The sequence below is a fragment of the Salvelinus sp. IW2-2015 genome, linkage group LG4q.1:29 (genome assembly GCF_002910315.2).
Source record: "Salvelinus sp. IW2-2015 linkage group LG4q.1:29, ASM291031v2, whole genome shotgun sequence".
NCBI classification, from domain to species: Eukaryota; Metazoa; Chordata; class Actinopteri; order Salmoniformes; family Salmonidae; genus Salvelinus; species Salvelinus sp. IW2-2015.
In genome coordinates, this window is record NC_036842.1 from 87288777 (window position 1) to 87308911 (window position 20135).

At 39.7% G+C, this 20135-nt stretch overlaps 1 protein-coding gene across 1 annotated transcript in view; it reads left to right on the forward strand.

Annotated features, from left to right (window-relative positions):
• The first annotated feature begins 17292 nt into the window (after positions 1 to 17292).
• Positions 17293 to 20135, forward strand: part of mgat4c (mgat4 family member C) — a 178000-nt gene continuing 175157 nt past the window's right edge. Inside the window, exon 1 of the mRNA XM_023986036.2 lies at positions 17293 to 17624. The gene's annotated coding sequence lies outside the window, so the exon portion shown is untranslated. The remainder of the gene's footprint in view (positions 17625 to 20135) is intronic.

A 20135-nucleotide genomic window follows, 5' to 3' on the forward strand; every position in this document is an offset into this window, starting at 1 on the left:
AATCGCACACACTGCCTTACACACGCATGCATGCACATATGCACACACCTACATCCAACACACACACACACACACCTTCAAAAGCTTATGAACCCCCTGTGGAATCAACTGATCCTCATCTGAAGGCCTTGCTCGAGGACTGCTATCTTCAATACATCTATATATGCTCACGAAATCAACCAGGCACAGTGGGTTGTGGGTGATTGTGGCCTGCTGCATAGCAAATCAGTCACCAAGTCCCAGATGGCACCCTATTATTATGTAGTACACTACTTTTGACCAGGACCCAACCTTTGGTAGCATTACAGCTGTGAATCTTTCTGGGTACGTCTCTAAGAGCTCTGCACACCTGGAGTGTTATTCTATAAAAAATGATTCAAGCTCTGTCAAGTTGGTTGTTGATCCAGGCTGTATCACATCCGGCCGTGATTGGGAGTCCCATAGGGCGACGCACAATTGGCCCAGCGTCGTCCAGGTTTGGCCGGGGTAGGGCGTCATTGTAAAAAAGAATTTGTCCTTAATTGACTTGCCTAGTTAAATAAAGGTAAAAATAAATAAATTAATAAAATAATAAAATCATTGCTGGACAGCCATTTTCATGTCTTGCTATAGATTTAAGCCGATTTAAGTCAAAACTGTAACTGGGCAACTCAGGAACATTCAATGTCATCTTGGTAAGCAACTCCAGTGTATATTTGGCCTTGTGTTTTAGGTTATTGTCTTGCTGAAAGGTGAATTTGTCTGCCAGTGTCTGTTGGAAAGCAGACTGAACCAGATTTTTTCCTCTAGAATTTTGCCTGTGCTTAGCTCTATTCCGTTTATTTTTATCCCCATACCCATGACAGGATGTAGCCACCACCATGATTTAAAATATAAAGAGTGGTACTCAGTAATGCGTTGTGTTGGATTTGTCCCAAACATAAAGCTTTGTATTCAGGACATAAAGTTAATTTGTTTACAACATTTTTGCAGTTTTACTTTAGTGCATTATTGCAAACAAGCATGTTTTGGAATATTTTTATTCTGTACAAGCTTCCTTCTTTTCACTCTGTCAATTAGGTTAGTATTGTGGAGTAACTCCAATGTTGTTGATCCATTCTCAGTTTTCTCCTCTCACAGCAATTAAACTGTAACGGACAGATCAACATTTACTGGCGGGAATGGGCTGGTCCAACTTAAGGTGTCATAAAAAAATATGCAACCCCTTCCCAATGTAAAAAACAATTTTCACATGACCCTCCCCTTGTACTGTAAAATAAATTGAACACCCTCCCCCCTCATACAATTTAAATAATGTTTGCGACCACAAATAACAATAACTGTAGCGACCCTGTGTTTATTAACGTGGATATCGACTTTGCCACTTCTGCATGCTTTTGTGGCACAGTTGATGCCACGCAGGGTTACGAGCCAGAAGGTTGAGGGTTCGCCGACTACCACCGACGATCTCACTCTCCCTGCCTGTTTCACTACACTACGATCAGAGCTGGCTGCAGACCATGATCTGCTCGGGGGAATCGGATCTTCAACATTTTTATGCCACATCTATAATTATATAAAATATATGCAACGAATTTTACACCAACAGGTTTCTGTGCCAATGGAAAACACAAGGAATTAACAAAGCATACCGAATTTGGGCACTTCAATTTCATGGTTTGCGTTTTCAACACCACAATACAAAGGCTATTTCAATCTGGACAAACAGAAAATACATCCCTCTTTACCTTGTAGACTTACCCAGTATCGAAGGCTTGGCTTGAACTTCTCCGGATGTAATAAACTTTTTGGTGTTTAGTAACAGATGCCTCTTTCCATTCATCAATTGGCTGCTGCACAGTTTGGATTGATTGATTGACTGATTTTATTTGTCAGTAGAAAGAAATACATACTGTATATAAAAGAAGATTTTTTTAAAGTGACCGGGATTGCACAATAAAGTTGGGGACTTATTTTCATTGTGTTCCCTATTTTTTACAACATATAATACATATACAATGAAATAGATACAGACACATTACAGAGATATAGACACATTACATAGATATAGACACATCACATAGATATAGACACATTACATAGATATAGACACATTACATAGATACATATACATTACATAGATATAGACACATTACAGAGATACAGACACATTACATTGATATAGACACATTACAGAGATACAGACACATTACATAGATATAGACACATTACATAGATACATATACATTCCATAGATATAGACACATTACATAGATATAAGACACATTAACAGAGAGATAAGGACACATTACATAGATATAGACATCATTACATAGATATAGACACATTACATAGATATCAGACACATTACATAGATATAGACACATTACAGAGATACAGACACATTAATCTATAGAATATAAGACACAATACAGAGATAATAGACACATTACATAGATATAGACACATTACAATAGATACAGTAACATTACCATAGATACAGACATCATTATCACTAGATATAGACACATTACTAAGAATAATAGACCACATTACATAGATACAGACACATTACATAGATAAATAGACAATTACAGAGTACAGACATTACAGAGATACATAATACAAACATAATACAGATACACATTACATAGATACAGACACATTACAGAGATACATATAACCTTACATAGATAATAGACACATTACATAGATACAGACACATTACATAGATACAGACACATTACAGAGATACAGACACCATTACAGAGATACATATAACATTACATAGATATAGACACATTACATAGATATCAGACAACATTACATAGATATAGAACATTACAGAGATCAGCACATTACAGAGATATAGACACATTACATAGATACAGACACATTACCTAGATATAGACACATCACATAGATACATATACAATTAAATAGATACAGACACATTACAGAGATACAGACACATCACATAGATATAGACCCATTACATAGATACATATACAATTACATAGATAAAGACACATCACATAGATACAGACACATTACATAGATATAGACACATTACAGAGGTACAGACATATTACAGAGATACAGACACATTACAGAGATACAGACACATTACATAGATACAGACACATTACANAGATACAGACACATTACAGAGATACATATAACCTTACATAGATACAGACACATTACATAGATACAGACACATCACATAGATACAGACACATTACAGAGATACAGACACATTACATAGATACATATAACATTACATAGATATAGGCACATTACATAGATACAGACACATTACAGAGATACAGACACATTACATAGATACAGACGAAAAAATGCTCAACTTCCAGATGAGTTTAATGGGGGAGTTTAAGTACAAATCTTACAAGCTTTTTTGGCTGCTGGTGAACCATGATGTGCATAATCAAAGTGACACTGGACTAGCGTACTTGCCAGTATTTAGTGTGTCTTTAGCTAGGTTTCCATCCAATTGGCGACAGATTTTAATGTGAATATTCAAAAATCTTCATAAAAACAATATGCCATTTTCGAGTATCCTTTTGTAAATTTGACAACAGGACAACATGACAGGGAAGATTTTAATTTACCGGGCATTTTATAAATGTAATAGACATCTATATGCATTCAGATCCAACCATGCTCAGCCATCAATAAACAAGGGATAATGGCAAAATGAGCCACATATACGTGTCCATAAAAACAGGTTACCACAGCATTCTGCAGCGATATAACATCCCATCTGGTTTGTGCTTAGTGGGACTAGCATTTGTTTTTCAACAGGACAATAACCCAACACACCTTCAAGCTTTGTAAGGGCTATATGACCAAGAAGGAGAGTGATGGTGTGCTGCATCAGGTGACCTGGCCAACACAATCACCCGACCTCAACCCAATTGAGTTGGTTTGGGATGAATTGGACCGCAGAGTGAAGGAAAAGCAGCCAACACGTGCTCAGCATTGGAGCGGCAGATAGCCTAGTGGTTAGAGGATTGGGCCAGTAACCGGAAGGTTGCTAGATTGAATCCCTGAGCTGACAAGGTAAAAATCTGTAATTCTGCCCCTGCACAAGGCAGTTAACCCACTGTTCCTAGACCGTCATTGTAAATAAGAATTTGTTCTTAACTGACTTTCCTAGTTAAATAAAAAATATGTGGGATCTCCTTCAAGACTGTTGGAAAAGCATTCCAGGTGAAGCTGGTTGAGAGAAAGCCAAGAATGTGTAAAGCTGCCATCAAGGCAAAGGGTGGCTACTTTGAAGAATCTCAAATATAAAATATATTTTGATTTGTTTAACACTTTTTTGGTTACTACCTGATTCCATATGTGTTATTTCATAGTTCTGATGTATTCACCGTTATTCTACAATGTAGAAAATAGTAAAAACTAAGAAAAACCCTTGAATGAGTAGGTGTGTCCAAACTTTTGACTGATACTGTATATATAGTCTATATAAGGAAGAGAAGCTTAGGCCTAACCCCAGAGAGATAGAGATATGCCAGTGGCATGTTACGACACCAACATGCACTTCTTAATGTCAGATGGCTACTATGCAGATATATACATACAGGAGGGTAATTTGTAATTTGTACATTTTCTATCCGAATATTTTGTACAAAGATAAGCATTATATTGCCAGATTATAGGAGTAACTCTGGTAGGCCTGAAACATTCTTCCTCACCTGAAGTTCAACTGTCGGAGTCCGTTGGAGTGACGGGGCACACTGCCTTCATATCATAGGCCTGCAGTAGCTAAAGCTTAATAATAGCCACACCATACCAAACCTTCACAAACATTTTCTGAACTTTATTAGGGTAATATCAAAAGTAAGTCAAGCCATTGTTTACAGGGAAAATATTAGCAGAAGAGCAAATGCAAAGCAGGGAAAAAACCCACTATCCTCCCCTGTGCCCAATAAAAACCCACACAAACCTCTCTAAACAAAAAAATAAGTTTAACAACCTTCCTGTTTTGGACCACGCTTCCCTCCAGTAAACATAGATCTGTCCCTAACTATTATAAAGTAACCATTTGCTTCATGGTGAAATCCCTGAGCAGTTTCCTTCCTCTCCAGCAACTGAGTTAGGAAGGACACCTGTATCTTTGTAGTGACTGGTTGTATTGATACACTATCCAAAGTGTAGTTAATAACTTCACTATCCACAAAGGGATATTCATTGTCTGCTTTTTTTTCTTCTTTAAAAGAAAATAGATTCCATTCTTTGCGAGGTATTGGAAAACCTTCCTTTTCTTTATGGTTTAATTTGATTTGATTTGATTTTGAATCTGTGTTTGAAATTCACTGCTGGATTGAGGGACCTTACAGATAATTGTATGTGTGGGATACAGAGATGTATGTGTGGGATCCCAAATGGCACCCTATTCCTTAGTGCCTTCAGAATGTATTCACACCCCTTAACTTTTTCAACATTTTGTTGTGTGACAGAATTTATAAAGGTATGTGATGTGGTCATTGTGTAGGTAGCTAGGTGCTCTGTGCTATTGTGCATGGGCTCAGTGGGATGATACATGTTTACAGCACTACATTAAGAAGAAATTACCTATTTTTGCTGGAGGCCGGATCATTCATTCATTGAGAGGGACTGCCCATCGCCTCTCCTGTCTTAAATTAGTCGGCACCTTTCACTTGCAGAGGGTGGTAGGGGGTGAAGGGGGATTAGGGAGATAAATCTTTTGGACGGACAGTTAAAATCATTATTTGGCATCCTGTGGGACACATGGTTGTGCTAAGGGTTTACAAATCAGCTCATTCCTCTTATAAACATCCATAATGCATGCTGTGGTGAGGCAGGAGGGTTCATGTGTTCAAATGCAGTATGAGAAGAACAAACTGACAGCTGAGAGAGAGAGAGAGAGAGAGAGAGAGAGAGAGAGAGAGAGAGAGAGAGAGAGAGAGAGAGAGAGAGAGAGAGAGAGAGAGAGAGAGAAAGCAAGCATCCCTAATGGCACCCAATTCCCTATATAATACACTATGTAGGGAATAGGGTGCCATTAGGGATGCTCTCTCTCTCTCTCTCTCTTCTCTCTCTCTCTCTCAGAGACAGAGATAGAGGAGAAAGTGAGTTAGTGAAGATATGGTATTAAAGGCTGTAGGATATCAACAGTTTTTCATAAGGAGCAAACATAACAAGCCCTCGTGGCTTCCCTACTCTTCCGCCAAAGATTTACGGTGCTCCACGCTATTCAGCAATTTCCCCCTGGAATCCATTATTTTTCCTTCTTCCGTCAAGGTTGCGGTTGTTGTCAAGTTGAAAGGGCCTCTCAACCCTGGCAAATGGTTAATTTTAGCAACTCGTTGAAATCCCTCTCTCAGCCCTCAGCGTGGGATTCTTATAGAGTATCTGTACAGCAGATTTATACTTATTTTCAAAAGCAATATCTGGAGAACATGAGACTAGAGAGGTTGTAATAATACATTATGGATATGTTGTTGTGAGATATCATTTATATGCTGAGTGACATTGCCTATGTTAATGTTTTAAAGATAAGCAGAGATTTGCATATTTAACAAAGCATCTTACAAAAAAAGGGCCAATCGACTTTTTGCAAACAGTTCTCACCATCGGAGTATAATTAAGACCCACAACAAGTCACTGTTTCCTTACTGTGTGTGTGTGTGTGTGTGTGTGTGTGTGTGTGTGTGTGTGTGTGTGGTGTGTGTTGTGTGTGTGTGTGTGTGTGTGTGTGTGTGTGTGTGTGTGTGTGTGTGTGTGTGTGTGTGTGTGTGTGTGTGTGTGTGTGTGTGTGTGTGTGTGTGTGTGTCATCCTCATCCGGTAGTAATCCTGTTAATCTGTTCACTGGCCACAGCTCCAGTATTGATGTTTTCCTGTTGTTTTAGGAGAATGATTAAGCATTGTGGAATTAACAATGGCTTAACCTCCTCACAAGATTCCTCTACAACCCCTTTCTCACAGAAAGCCTTTGGGAAATGTCTTGTCTCTCCTATTGCTCTCTACTCATCTCAAAATACTCAATGCTCACACAAACTACACAAACTATGAAACTATCATAAACGTTCTAAATGTCTAGTAGTGAAAGTGAGAACATAAAGAAGGAGTTTATTTTTGTTTTACTTGGATTTCTTTGCATCCTCTCATGTGCAGGTTGCATTAGGGCCTATCTTTCCTGAAGCTTCTAAAGCGCTACAAAGGAATTCCTATTATCTTTGTATTATAAACTAAGAATATGTATTATCCTTTATAGAGAATAGTCGGCCGGGCCTAACCTCTGACTGACGCTTCAGCGTTGTTCTTTCTCTTTCTTCCCAGAGCGATAACATTTCCCAGCAGGCTGAGGTTTAACGAGGCAGAAGATCGCAATGTTCTTCTCATTCTACCCAGAGCAGATAACATTTCCCAGCCAGGCTGAGGTTTTAACGAGGCAGAAGATCGCGATGTTCTTTCTCATTCTTCCCAGAGCAGATAACATTCTCAGCCAGGCTGAGGTTTTAACGAGGCAGAAGATCGCAATGTTCTTTCTCATTCTTCCCAGAGCAATAATTTCCACCAGGCGAGGTTTAACGAGGCAGAAGATCGCGATGTTCTTTCTCATTCTTCCCAGAGCAGATAACATTTCCCAGCCAGGCTGAGGTTTTAACGAGGCAGAAGATCGGATGCGCCACTTTCCCCATCAGCAGTTGTCCAGTCAAATAATGGTGAGGTCATAATATATATCATTTAAAGATGATCTCTAAAGTGCTAGACATTATGCTACTGCAAGAGAGGAAAGAGTCAGCATTACATTGTGTCTGCAAAATTGATCAAAATGGGAAGGGGAGAGGAGCCAGGTTCTCAGACCCTGAACTGTGGTGGCTACTACGTTAAAGAATACCTCTGAATCCGCAACAAGAGATACATTCATGTCATTCATTTGAAATAAAGATCACCCCCACGGGGTTGCCAGGTGTGAACATGAGGTGCTGATTCGACGACACCTGGGAAAGTGGGTGAGAAAACTCACCTTTAATTTCACAGTGCAACATAAAGGTGATGAGTTGTGATACAAACTGCCACACGGCTATGCAAAGTCTGGATAAATTCACTCCCTTTTCCAATTCACAATTATTATTTCAGCACAGCACTGAAAAGATCCTGCATGCATTTTGTCTTCATCAATGTTTAAAGGAGATGTTTGAATTTCGTGCATGGAATACATCTTTTTTTCATCGCCTCATTGCAAACATTTTGTATATAGGCCTTCAGTCACTGGTAATCATGCCTCTGAGGCAGCGTATACAAGTATGACGTGACTCTGGCAATGAATTGATATGCAGTAAATAATCAATATTGATATTGACACGAATAATCAATGGACTGGTGTCATATTTATGTCATAGTGTTGTGATGTGTCGTAATAGGCCTACTGCTCCCGAGGGGCGCAGCGGTCTAAGGCACTATATCTCAGTGCAAGAGGTGTCATTATAGTCCCTGGTTTGAATCCAGGCTGTATCACATCCAGACGTGATTTGGAGTTCCATAGGGTGGCGTACAATTGGCCCAGCGTCGTCCGGGTTTGGCCGGGGTAGGCCGTCATTGTAAATAAGAATAAAAAAACACATTCAGTTCTGGAATTAAGATCCAAATCTGTTACGAAGTAAATGAGAAAAAGACAGAAAATGTGTTCAGACCATAACATATTAAAAAACCCTCTGCCCTAGGATTGAACCCTTCGATGACTGGATGAAACATCATCTTCTTTGTATCTTACTGCGACGAAGACTCCCAACATGATCTACTGATTTAAATCAAAAGACTGTTTCCCATGTTTGTCTCCAGTGACGTAGGCCTAGGTCTCAAAATACTCATTGTCCAAATGGTACCCTTTTCCCTAGCTGTCTAAACTCAACTGCATTGTGAAGGAAGTTTCTGATGAACTCCACCATTGGAGTTGAGCAGAGACCAGGCTTTTTGGAATTCAGCTCCGACTACATCGATTCACCCAAGGTCAATACTTTAAAAAATGCTAATAATGATACGTTTACCTTGTATCTATGACCTTGGGAGAATCGATGTAGTCGGAGCTGAATTCCTCAAAGCCTGGTCTCTGCTCAACGTTGTTGGTGGAGTTCATCAGAAACTTCCTTCACCATGGAGTTGAGTTTAGTCAGCTACCTTTTCCCTATGTAGTGTACTACTTTTGACCAAAGACGTATGGGCCCTGGTCAAAAGTAGTACACTATAAAGGCAATAGGGTGCCATTTAAATCTCGCACTATGATGGCCACCCACTGGATCATTCCTTTGAAAAAAAAATCTTGTCCTTTTCCCCCAACAGTTTTATACTTGAAGGGAGATGTTTTAAATTGTTTTCCAGGAAAAATAAGCATTCACAGAAAAGAGACTGACTGACAAACAAGTAAATAATAAATATAGTTGCAAGCAGCAATGAATGGGGTTCACAGGATGACAGAAAGGAAACAAGATCAGTTGGATTAAAAAGCAAGCACTCTGTCATATAGGAACTTTCTTCCTTTATGTACAATCAGTGAAAGCATTACCATGTTGATTTAATACAACAGGAGTAGACCTTCCCGTAAAATGCTTACTAACAAGCCCTTAAATCTCTGTTGGTACACTTCACATTAGCGTTCCAAAATACTTTAATATACTCTCACAGCTGTAATACGCGCAAGTTGCAGGACTTAATAACGTATTTGGACAACTGACTAGGTACCCCACTTCCCTTTCCTTTATTTTCCGGTTTCTCATTTTACAGAATCAAAGATCCACTTGTCACTACTTTCAGACAACAGTATGTGATTATACAGATATACTAATCATGATATTTCAAGTTGTTCTTCTGCATAATTTAAATTGAACATTAATTTGCATGAGACAAAGTCCACTTGATCAACAGTTATTGCTCTGGTATCCTATGGTGCCACTGGTGCCATTGACGTCTGTAGTGCCACCAACTGGTCTGGTGCAGCCATCTAAGGTTGCAGTGACTTTATATTTACGCAGCTTCTAAGGACATATATGTGACTCATTTCAGGAAACTTGGCGTATGTCGCGCGTCACTACTTCACAGGACAGCCATTTGAACATAAACGTTAAAAAAAAACAAATGCATTTATTTGCAGAAATGCCTTCTGGAACGGGAACTTTCATGTGCCTTAATAACAAACTTGTATGCCATCTGTAAATACGAATAACATTTTTAAATTAGGAGCCTAGTTGGTTTAGCCACTGAAAAAGACAGGAACCTTCCCGTTAGCCATGATTGGCTAAGATAATGGGAGGGCTGGACATGCCGAGATATGAGTTCGGATTGGTCTGCCGTGTTGCACACTTCTGTCTATAATATGAGCTGGTCAATATGTGTAGGTAATCCTTTTTAACGCGGCTTTAAAAAAAAAGATATCAGGTAGTGTAACTGCAAAGGTGTTGCTCTCCACTTTCTGGAGGACCAAGTTTTGAAATCAGCGGAATGCATGGTGGAATTAGAGTATGATAGCAAAGGAGACAGAGAAAATTCTGGTGTTTGATTGCAAATATGCAGACGTAGTCAAAAAGAGAACACACAGAAGGCTGTGTTGTATAAAACACCTGTCTCCGGATTACATCTTCAAACTAAGGCAACCCTGGCATCTGACAGAGAGGGAGAAGTGTCCATCTATGTATACGTGTAAGATAGTCTAGCTAGTTACATTTTTAGATATTACATGTTTTTAATTTTGTCAGAAAGTCGTTTTCATTTCAAGTTAAAGCGTACTGTTACCTAGCTAGCTGACATTAGCTGGCTGGCTCGCTAGCTAACGTATGTGTAGTAATATTATTCGTATCTCAAAGCCAGTTACATTGCTAGTTAAAGCCTACTGTTAGCTAGCTAGCTAACATTGAACCTGGTTGGTTAGATACCTGCAGAATCATGCAGGGTAGTAACATTACGAGTTGGGATTATGGTTCATTGTTCAGATAGCTAGCTAGCTACATGTCTAAACAAAAGACTCCACTATGCAAGTAACCATTTCAATAGAATGTTCATGATGTCACTGCGACAACTGTCGATAGACAGGTAAATTTGCTATGGATCATCTACTCCGATTTCAGAGCACTCGTCTGAGTGTGCCAGAGCGCAGAATAACTGACAAATTTACGAACACTCAACACCCGTTGAATATGGCTGGTGTCAGTAAACATTGGCAAAAAAAGTGTAATTAATTTGTTGCCAGCAGCACAGTTGCAGTCAGCAACGCTCTGGATAACATAAAAACAGCCTAACCAGCTCTGCTAGGGCGAGTCAAATGGTCAGAGTGAGCTGTTCCCTCATTTGTGTCTGGAAGTAGCTAGCAAGCTAGCCAACGTTATCCAGTTAGCTTGGGTGCTTGACTGCTGTTGTTTGGTCAGAACGCTCGGATCAACCCTACTCCTCGGCCAGAGCATTCATTGTGCACTATGAATGCTCCGAGAGCGAAACGCTCATAATTTACAAATGGACAATCTGACAATGCTATGAGTTTACAAACACCCAGTGCGCACTCTGAGCACACTCTGGCACTCCAGAATGAATTTCCGAACACACCCGTAGTATAAACCAGCGTTTAGTCTTGAAATCGTTGGTTGTTTAGTACACGGCCTCACATATGAATCCTTAAAGAGCTGGGTGGGGCTAAAGCTTAAGAGTGTGTGGACGATGCTGAATTGGTATAGACAAAGAAGAGCTCTCCCGTAGGTGTACCAAAATATTCAAGGGCCATTTTCTCAAAAGTGCGGTTACAAGTTTATCAACTTTCAAAGCATAATTATATTCCCATTGTTCCTCAACTGTAGTGTATGATATACCATTTTCTAGCTCTGAGTCTCCACTTTTATCCAATGTAAAAAACACCATTTAAAAATTTTGCTACATAGGACCGAATTGAGCCGGTCGGTCACATATACTGAACAAAAATATAAACGCAACATGCAACAATTTCAACGATTTTACTGAGTAACAATTCAAATAAGGAAATCAGTCAATTAAAATAAATTCATCAGGCCCTAATCTCTGGATTTCATATGACTGGGCAGGGGCACCCACTGGGGAGCCAGGACCAGCCAATCAGAATTCGTTTTCCCCCACAAAAGGGCTTTATTACAGTCAGAAATACACCTCAGTTTCATCAGCTGTCTGGGTGGCTGGTCTCGGACGATCCCACAGGTGAAGAAGCCGAATGTGGAGGTACTGGGCTGGTGTGGTTACACGTGGTCTGTGGTTGTGAGGCCAGTTGGACGTCCTGCCAAATTCTCTGGAATGACGTTAGAGGCGGCTTATGGTAGAGAAATTAACATTCAATCCTCTAGCAACAGCTCTGGTGGACATTCCAGCAGTCATCATGCCAATTGCACGTGGCATTGTGTTGTGTTGACATAACTGCACATTTTAGAGTGGCCTTTTATTGTCCCCAGCACAATCTTGATATGCCACACCTGTCAGGTGGATGGATTACCTTGGAAAAGGAGAAATGCTCACTAACAGAGATGTAAACAAATCTGTGCAAAACATTTTAGAGAAATTATATTTTTGTCCGTGTGAAACATTTCTGGGATCTTTTATTTCAGCTCATGAAACATGGGACCAACACTTAACGTGTTGCGTTTATATTTTTGTTCAGTATACATACGATTTACATACCAAATGTCAGTCGGTGTCCATCGGTTAAGTTCTAGTAGCCAGTTGTTGTTGCCAATGGCGGAATCATCTACAGGGCTTCACATTAACTTTTTTTTGCCACTTGTAACTTATTCAGCCACTTGTCTTTCGGACTGATTTTTTACTTGTATACTGTCCAAAAGCTCAAGTCACTTGTCCAAAAATACAAAAAATGGTCTGTAACACCATTTGGCGACAGATATTCATGCAAATACTCTACAATCGGCATAAAAACAATTGGTGCATTTTCCCACCAGAGATGTGTTTCCATCACATTGACTTGTTGCGGATAAAAGGCTGTGTGTGATGACGTAGTGCACATAAAAATACCTGTTGCGGTTCAATTCCCATGTACCAAAAAATAAACTATTGATTGTTTTCTCACCCAAAAAATTGCATTATTTAGCAAATGTGGCCACTCTGGTACTGGCACTTGTGCTCTAGACAACAGCTTGCAGATGCAGTGCGGTGTATTGCCTACATGAGACTATTATGGACAAAAGAGCAAGATAATTTTTATTTGTCAAATGGCAGCCAAGCATCGATCATTAAGTCACCATAATAAGACCCTCAATATTTATTGGAAAGGAGCATCAAGCTCATCACCTTGCACTTTCACCACCTGTGAAGTTTATCATAACTTATTTCATCTGTAGCCTAATAAACTGCATAGTTTCCCGAGTCGTAGTAGGAGGACCAAACAACATGTCATTGCATGACTCTAAGTTCACTTCAATATGATGGATATTATATCAATATTTGCGCATAAAAGCGCTTCCACCGATATTTCTCACATAATTAATTTTACAGACACAAAATGATCCCACCTTGTCTATCGTATTTTGTTTTGTCGACAGGAAACCAGGATGTAGGATGTAAAAGTGGTCCGTAACCTGGATGACACAGGGTTTGTGTGCTAAATAGCACCATTTCCCTATATAAGGGCCCTGGTCAAAACTAGTGCACTATAAAGAGAATTTGGGAGGCATAAGGCATTCCATGATGCCGGCTGTTGCGATGGCTTTAGTGGCTATTTTTGGTCAGGCCCCTGTGATTCATCAGGGGGTGGTTGGCGGTCTGATGTGGCAGGATGTGTCACACCACTAATTGTCTGACTGGCTCATGGTGATTTCTCACCGACCTCTGTGCTCTTGGACAGACCTGACCTGAGACTGAGAGCACTGTGGCTGACACAGGAACAAACTGAGCCCACAGGGGCAAATCTGTTTCACATCTGACTCATCTGAGGAGAATAGAGGTGCAGTTCATCCTCCCATGGCTCATACAATGTGCAAGAAATAGTATACTTTATAAGGTACAGTGTTTTGGGTATGATGAAGAAGCAGTGAAATGTTCTTAAATTCATTGTGGGGGTTAGGGGGGGCTGAATAATGAAGTCAAAATCATCAACATGTATTGATCACATCTTTACTAATGCTGCAGAAATGTGCTTTAAAGCAGTATCCAAATCCATAGGATGTAGTGATCACAATATAATAGCCATATCTAGGAAAACCAAAGTTCCGAAGGCTGGGCCTCATATAGTGTATAAGAAGTCATACAAGAAGTGTTGTAGTAATTCTTATGTTGATGATGTAAATAATATTTACTGGTCTGTGGTGTGTAATAAGGAGCAACCAGATGCTACACTTGACACATTTATGAAATTGCTTATTCCAATTACTAATAAGCATGCACCCATTAAGAAAATAACTGTAAAAACTGTTAAATCCCCTTCGGATTAATGAGGAATTGAAAAAGGATGTGGTTGAGAGGGATGAGGCAAAAGGTATGGCAACTGATTGGCAAACGTACTGCAAATTGAGAAATCATGTGACTAAACTAAGTAAAAAGAAGAAGAAACTACATTATGAAACAAAAATAAATTCTATAAAGAATGTCAGTTAAAAGCTTTGGAGCACCTTAAATTACATTTTGGCCAAAAAGAAAAACTCGGTTCCAACATTCATTGAATCAGATGGCTCATTCAGCACAAAACCCACTAATAACTACTTGAATTATTTTTTCTTTGGCAAGATTAGCAAATTTAGGCATTACATGCCAGTAACAAATGCTGACACTACACATCCAATTATATCTGACCAAATTATGAAAGGCAAGCATTGTACTTTTGAATTCCATAAAGTGAGTGTGGAAGAGGTGAAAATTGATTGATGTCTATCAACAATGACAAGCCACCAGGGTCTGACAACTTGGATGGAAAATTACTGAGGATAATAGCTGATGATTTTGCCACGTCTTGAATTTAAGCCCACTAGAAAGTGTGTGCCCTCAGGCCTGGAGGGAAGCAAACGTCATTCCATTACCTAAGAATAGTAAACCCCCCTTTACTGGCTCAAATAGCCAACCAATCAGCCTGTTACCAACCCTAAGTAAACTTTTGGGGAAAATTGTGTTTGACCAGATACAATGCAATTTTACAGCACGCTTATAGGGAAGGGCATTCAACAAGCACAGCACTTACACAAATTACTGATGATTGGCGGAGAGAAATTGATGACCAAAATTTTGTGGGGCTGTTTGGTAGATTTTGGTGTGGCTTTTGACAATATCGATCATAGTGGCGGCAGGTAACCTAGTGGTTAGAACGTTGGACTAGTAACTGAAAGGTTGCAAGATTTAATCCCTGAGCTGACAAGGTAAAATCTGTCATTCCGCCCCTGAACAAGCCAGTTAACCCACTGTTCCTAGGCCGTCATTGAAAATAAGAATTTGTTCTTTAACTGACTTGCATAGTTAAATAAAGGTAAAAAAATTATATATATTTGATGTGTGCATAAATGTGAGAAGAAAGCGCATGCAACCGGGTGTTGAATAACATGTGCCCAGGGAGACAGCAACCTTACCTTAGACCCAGGGCCAGCTCTGGCTTGACCTGTTGTCTGCTGCTAGAAAAACATATGTGTTATGGCTTTAGACCCCCTGCTATATTGTGGATAAAGAGTTACCTGTCTAACAGAACACAGAGTGTGTGCTTTAATGGAAGCCTTTCCAACATAATCCAGGTCAGAATCAGGAATTCCCCAGGGCAGCTGTCTAGGCCCCTTACTTTTTTCAATCTTTACTAATGACATGCAACTGGCTTTGAGTAAAGCCAGTGTGTCTATGTATGCGGATGACTCAACACTATCCATGTCAGCTACTACAGCAACTGAAATGACTGCAACCCTTAACAAAGAGATGCAGTTAGTTTCAGAGTGGGTGGCAAGGAATAATTTAGACCTAAATATTTCTCAAACTAAAAGCATTGCATTTGGGACAAATCATTCACTAAACCCTAAACCTCAAGTAAATCTTGTAATGAATAATTTGGAAATTGAGCAAGTTGAGGTGCCTAAACTGCTTGGAGTAACCCTGGATTGTAAACTGTCATGGTCAAAACATATTGATACAACAGTAGCTAAGTTGAGGAGAAGTCTATCCATAATAAAGTGCTGCTCTGCCTTCTTAACACCACTATCAACAAGGCAGGTCCTACAGGCCCTAGTTTTGTCTCACCTGGACTATTGTTCAGTCGTGTGGTCAGGTGCCACAAAGAGGGACTTAGGAAAATTACAATAGGCTCGGAACAGGGTAGCACGGCTGGCCCTTAAAAGTACACGGGGAGCTAAAATGAATGATATGCATGTCAATCTCTCCTGGCTCAAAGTTTTTGTAAGAAGTTTTGACAAGCTGAATTTTTTATAAAAAATAAATAAATATATATTTGACCTTTATTTAACTAGGCAAGTCAGTTAAGAACAAATTCTTACAGACAGCTTGTGAATGCCGAGCTGTCTGTTTAAACTACTAGCACATAGCTCGGACACCAATGCATACCCCACAAGACATGTCACCAGAGGTCACTTCACAATCCCCAGGTCCAGAACAAACCTTGGGAGGCGCACAGTACTACATAGAGCCATGACTAGACGGAACTCTATTCCACATCAGGTAACTGATACAAGCAATAGAGTCAGATTTAAAAAACTGGTAAAAATACACCTTATGGAACAGCAGGGACTGTGAAGCAACATAAACATAGGCACAGACAACATGCATACACACACACATGATAACACACACACTATACACACACGTACATTGTAATATTGTTGTATGGTGGTATTATACATGTTGTATTTTAGATATGTAGTGGTGTAATAATGTTTTATATGTTATGTAAGAGCCTTAATGTGTTTGGACCCCAGGAAGAGTAGCTGCTGCTAATAGGGATCCCTAATAAATACAAATTCAAATACAAATGTCTGGAATTAAATCTTTAATGTATGTTTCCCTGTATAATTAAAGTCCCCAAGCCTCTCATCATGCAACAAGGTTTACAATGTTGGAATGCAAAATGACTCATTGTTGGCACACAATATATATTTTTTTTTAAACGAATAGGCCTAAATGTATTAATTACTTAATACATAATTTATCAATTATTTATTAATTAAAATGTTTTTTGAAAAAGATAATTAAAGTAAGCAAGCCTTGTAATATGTTCAATATAATAGTCGCTGTAAACGTATTCATAATGCTTTATAGTTTACACAGGTGGTTTATGGAAACTGTTAGCAACATAGGATGAGATAGACAGTTACCATATTCTCCAATCTGGGCGCGTTAAGCATCACTGGTCCATGCGCTGCCTTCAGTCTCCTCGCAGTCGAAGGGAGGAGAGCGAGACAATACGCAGCACCTCCATACACGTAGTGATGCAACTGTTGTATTACGGTTTCATATATTGTATATTTCTAGAATTCCTTCTTCTTAGAGGGAAGAGAACCCTTAGACACTCGGGACAGGTCGATCGGCGCTTCTACGGCAGCAAAGAATTCACGAGCTGAAGACTGACTGTAGCAGAGTTGTAGGGCTACCGTAAAGCGAGCACTCGACGGTTTCATTAGATGCGTTTTCAGAAACGACGACATTATGTTTTGACGTGAGTAACCTATTTTACATATTTCGTATTCAGTAATATTTGCAATGTTTTTAAGATTGGCAATGTTGTGGATGTGCAGCCTTACTGTAGATAAATAGCCCAAGCAAGAATGTAAGACGTTATTTCACTGGTCTACACATAAAGTATGTTAGCCTACACACAAATACTACAAACTTAGCTTCTTACCCGTGCTTTTAAGGTTATCCTGAGGTATAGCCCACATCTACTGTAAATACAGTGGCAGTAGGTTAGCCTATAATAACCTTCACTTTAGTGGATAAATACAGTTAGATTCCAAAACGAAGCAACCTACTTCAACAATGTTAGATTGACAGGAGTCAAACTTTGAGATAGGCTATTATTGTTGAATAAACTGCAGAGGGCACACATGTAACACAAAACAAAACACATCCATTGCTGTAGTCGTCATATCTAAATAGTAGTTAATAGTAGTAGCTAGTAGTAGTTGCTGTGGTTTTCCTAATTCTGTAGAACAGCTTGTGTCCTGGGGTGGTGAGAGTGACAGCACCATGGCTCATCTAAGGGGCCTGTGGCCAAGCAGCTACTCATTACTGTGCAGCAGCAGCTCTGGTTTCTGTTGGCTGGAGACTGCGTGTGGCTCATCATCAGGGGGTCACTGTGACGGGTGTTGCATCGTGATTAAACTATATTTTTTACTAAGACACACTGAGTAAGGTTAACTAAATGACTTCATCTGAATTCACATACCAAAAATCAATAACAGATCATTAAAACCTTTAATACAGCAGTATCACAAGTATTACATTACACAATATGTTTTCTGTTATAATTGTGTCCTAATACTGTCTCGTAGCCTATTATTATTAATCTCCTACATAAACAGTTCGGTTAGGTGTAGTGTCAGTCAATGATAAACACGAGAATTTATAACAATTTATAACAACATCGTTAAATGGAAGATTTTCTAAGGTCCTTGATACACGCCCTTCACCTGGACTCATACTTAGTTGCTCCTTGACTAGAATTTTACAGGCTCACACACATAGCACTGATTCTAGCGTTTGTCTGCCGATCATTCAGCACGCTGTGTTTTAGGGACCCCCCCGCTGTCTGACTGCCGACATTTTCAGGTGATTCTACATGTAAAATCGGTGAGCACTCGGTTCGCAAATTGCGTTCAGTGGTGCTTAGTACTCTCGGCCAGCAAACACTATTGGTGTGTCTGAGCCCTAATTCCTTACTAGACTGAAATTGCGTAATCAGTCAACTATTCATGTTTCTTTCCACTCTCCAGAATGAACAGTGGTTCTCAAACTTTTTTGCTTACTGTACCCCCCCCCCCCAAAAAAAATCCTAGAAACAAAATTATTTATATTAAGAAGCAAAGTGGAAGGCAGCATCGTTTTTGTTTGGAACAGTCTGTTGATTGCATTTGACCTAACAGAACAGCATGCAAACGTACACTGAGATTACAAATCATTAAGACCACGTTCGTAATAGTGAGCTATACCCCCTTTTGTCCTCAGAACAGCCTCATTTCGTCGGGGCATGGACTCTACAAGGTGTCTAAAACGTTCCACAGGGATGCTGGCCCATGTTGACTCCAATGCTTCCCACAGTTGTGTCAAGTTGGCTGGATGTCCTTTGGGTGGTGGACCATTCTTGATACACACGGCAAAATGTTTAGTGTGAAAAACCCAGCAGCGTTGCAGTTCTTGACACATTTAAACTGGTGCGCCTGGCACCCTCTGAATGGCACACATACACAATCCATGTCTTAAATCCTTCTTTAACCTGTCTCCTCCCCTTCATCTACACTAATTGAAGTGGATTTAACAAGGGACATCAATAAGGGATCATAGCTTTCACCTGGATTCACCTGGTCAGTCTATATCATGGAAGCCTATGTCATATACACTCAGTATATAGTGAATCTAACAGCGTGGAGGAGGAACTTCGCTGCTTGAGTGACAGCTTTGTGTGTATGGGAAGCAGCCGCAAGAGGAAAGAGGGAGAGAGACGACAAACAGAGTAAACTATAAAAACTGACGTTAAACGCAGACAGAGTAAACTATAAAAACTGACGTTAAACGCAGACAGAGTAAACTATAAAAACTGACGTACACGCAGACAGAGTAAACTATAAAAACTGACGTACACGCAGACAGAGTAAACTATAAAAACTGACGTTACACGCAGACAGAGTAAACTATAAAAACTGACGTTACACGCAGACAGAGTAAACTATAAAAACTGACGTTACACGCAGACAGAGTAAACTGTAAAAATTGACGTGGCGTTTCAAAATAATGCGAAATGGATATCTCTTGTGATATGTATATTGCACGTGAATATTGCAATTTCGATGTGAATTCGATTAATTATGCAGCCCTACTCCCGATTGCATTTTGCACTTCCCAGGGTACCACCTCATTTGCATTTTACAAACAGGTCTATGTTGAGTCTTCCTAAGTACCCCCTGTGGATAGGCCAAGTACCCCCCAGGTTGAGAACCTCTGATTAACAGAA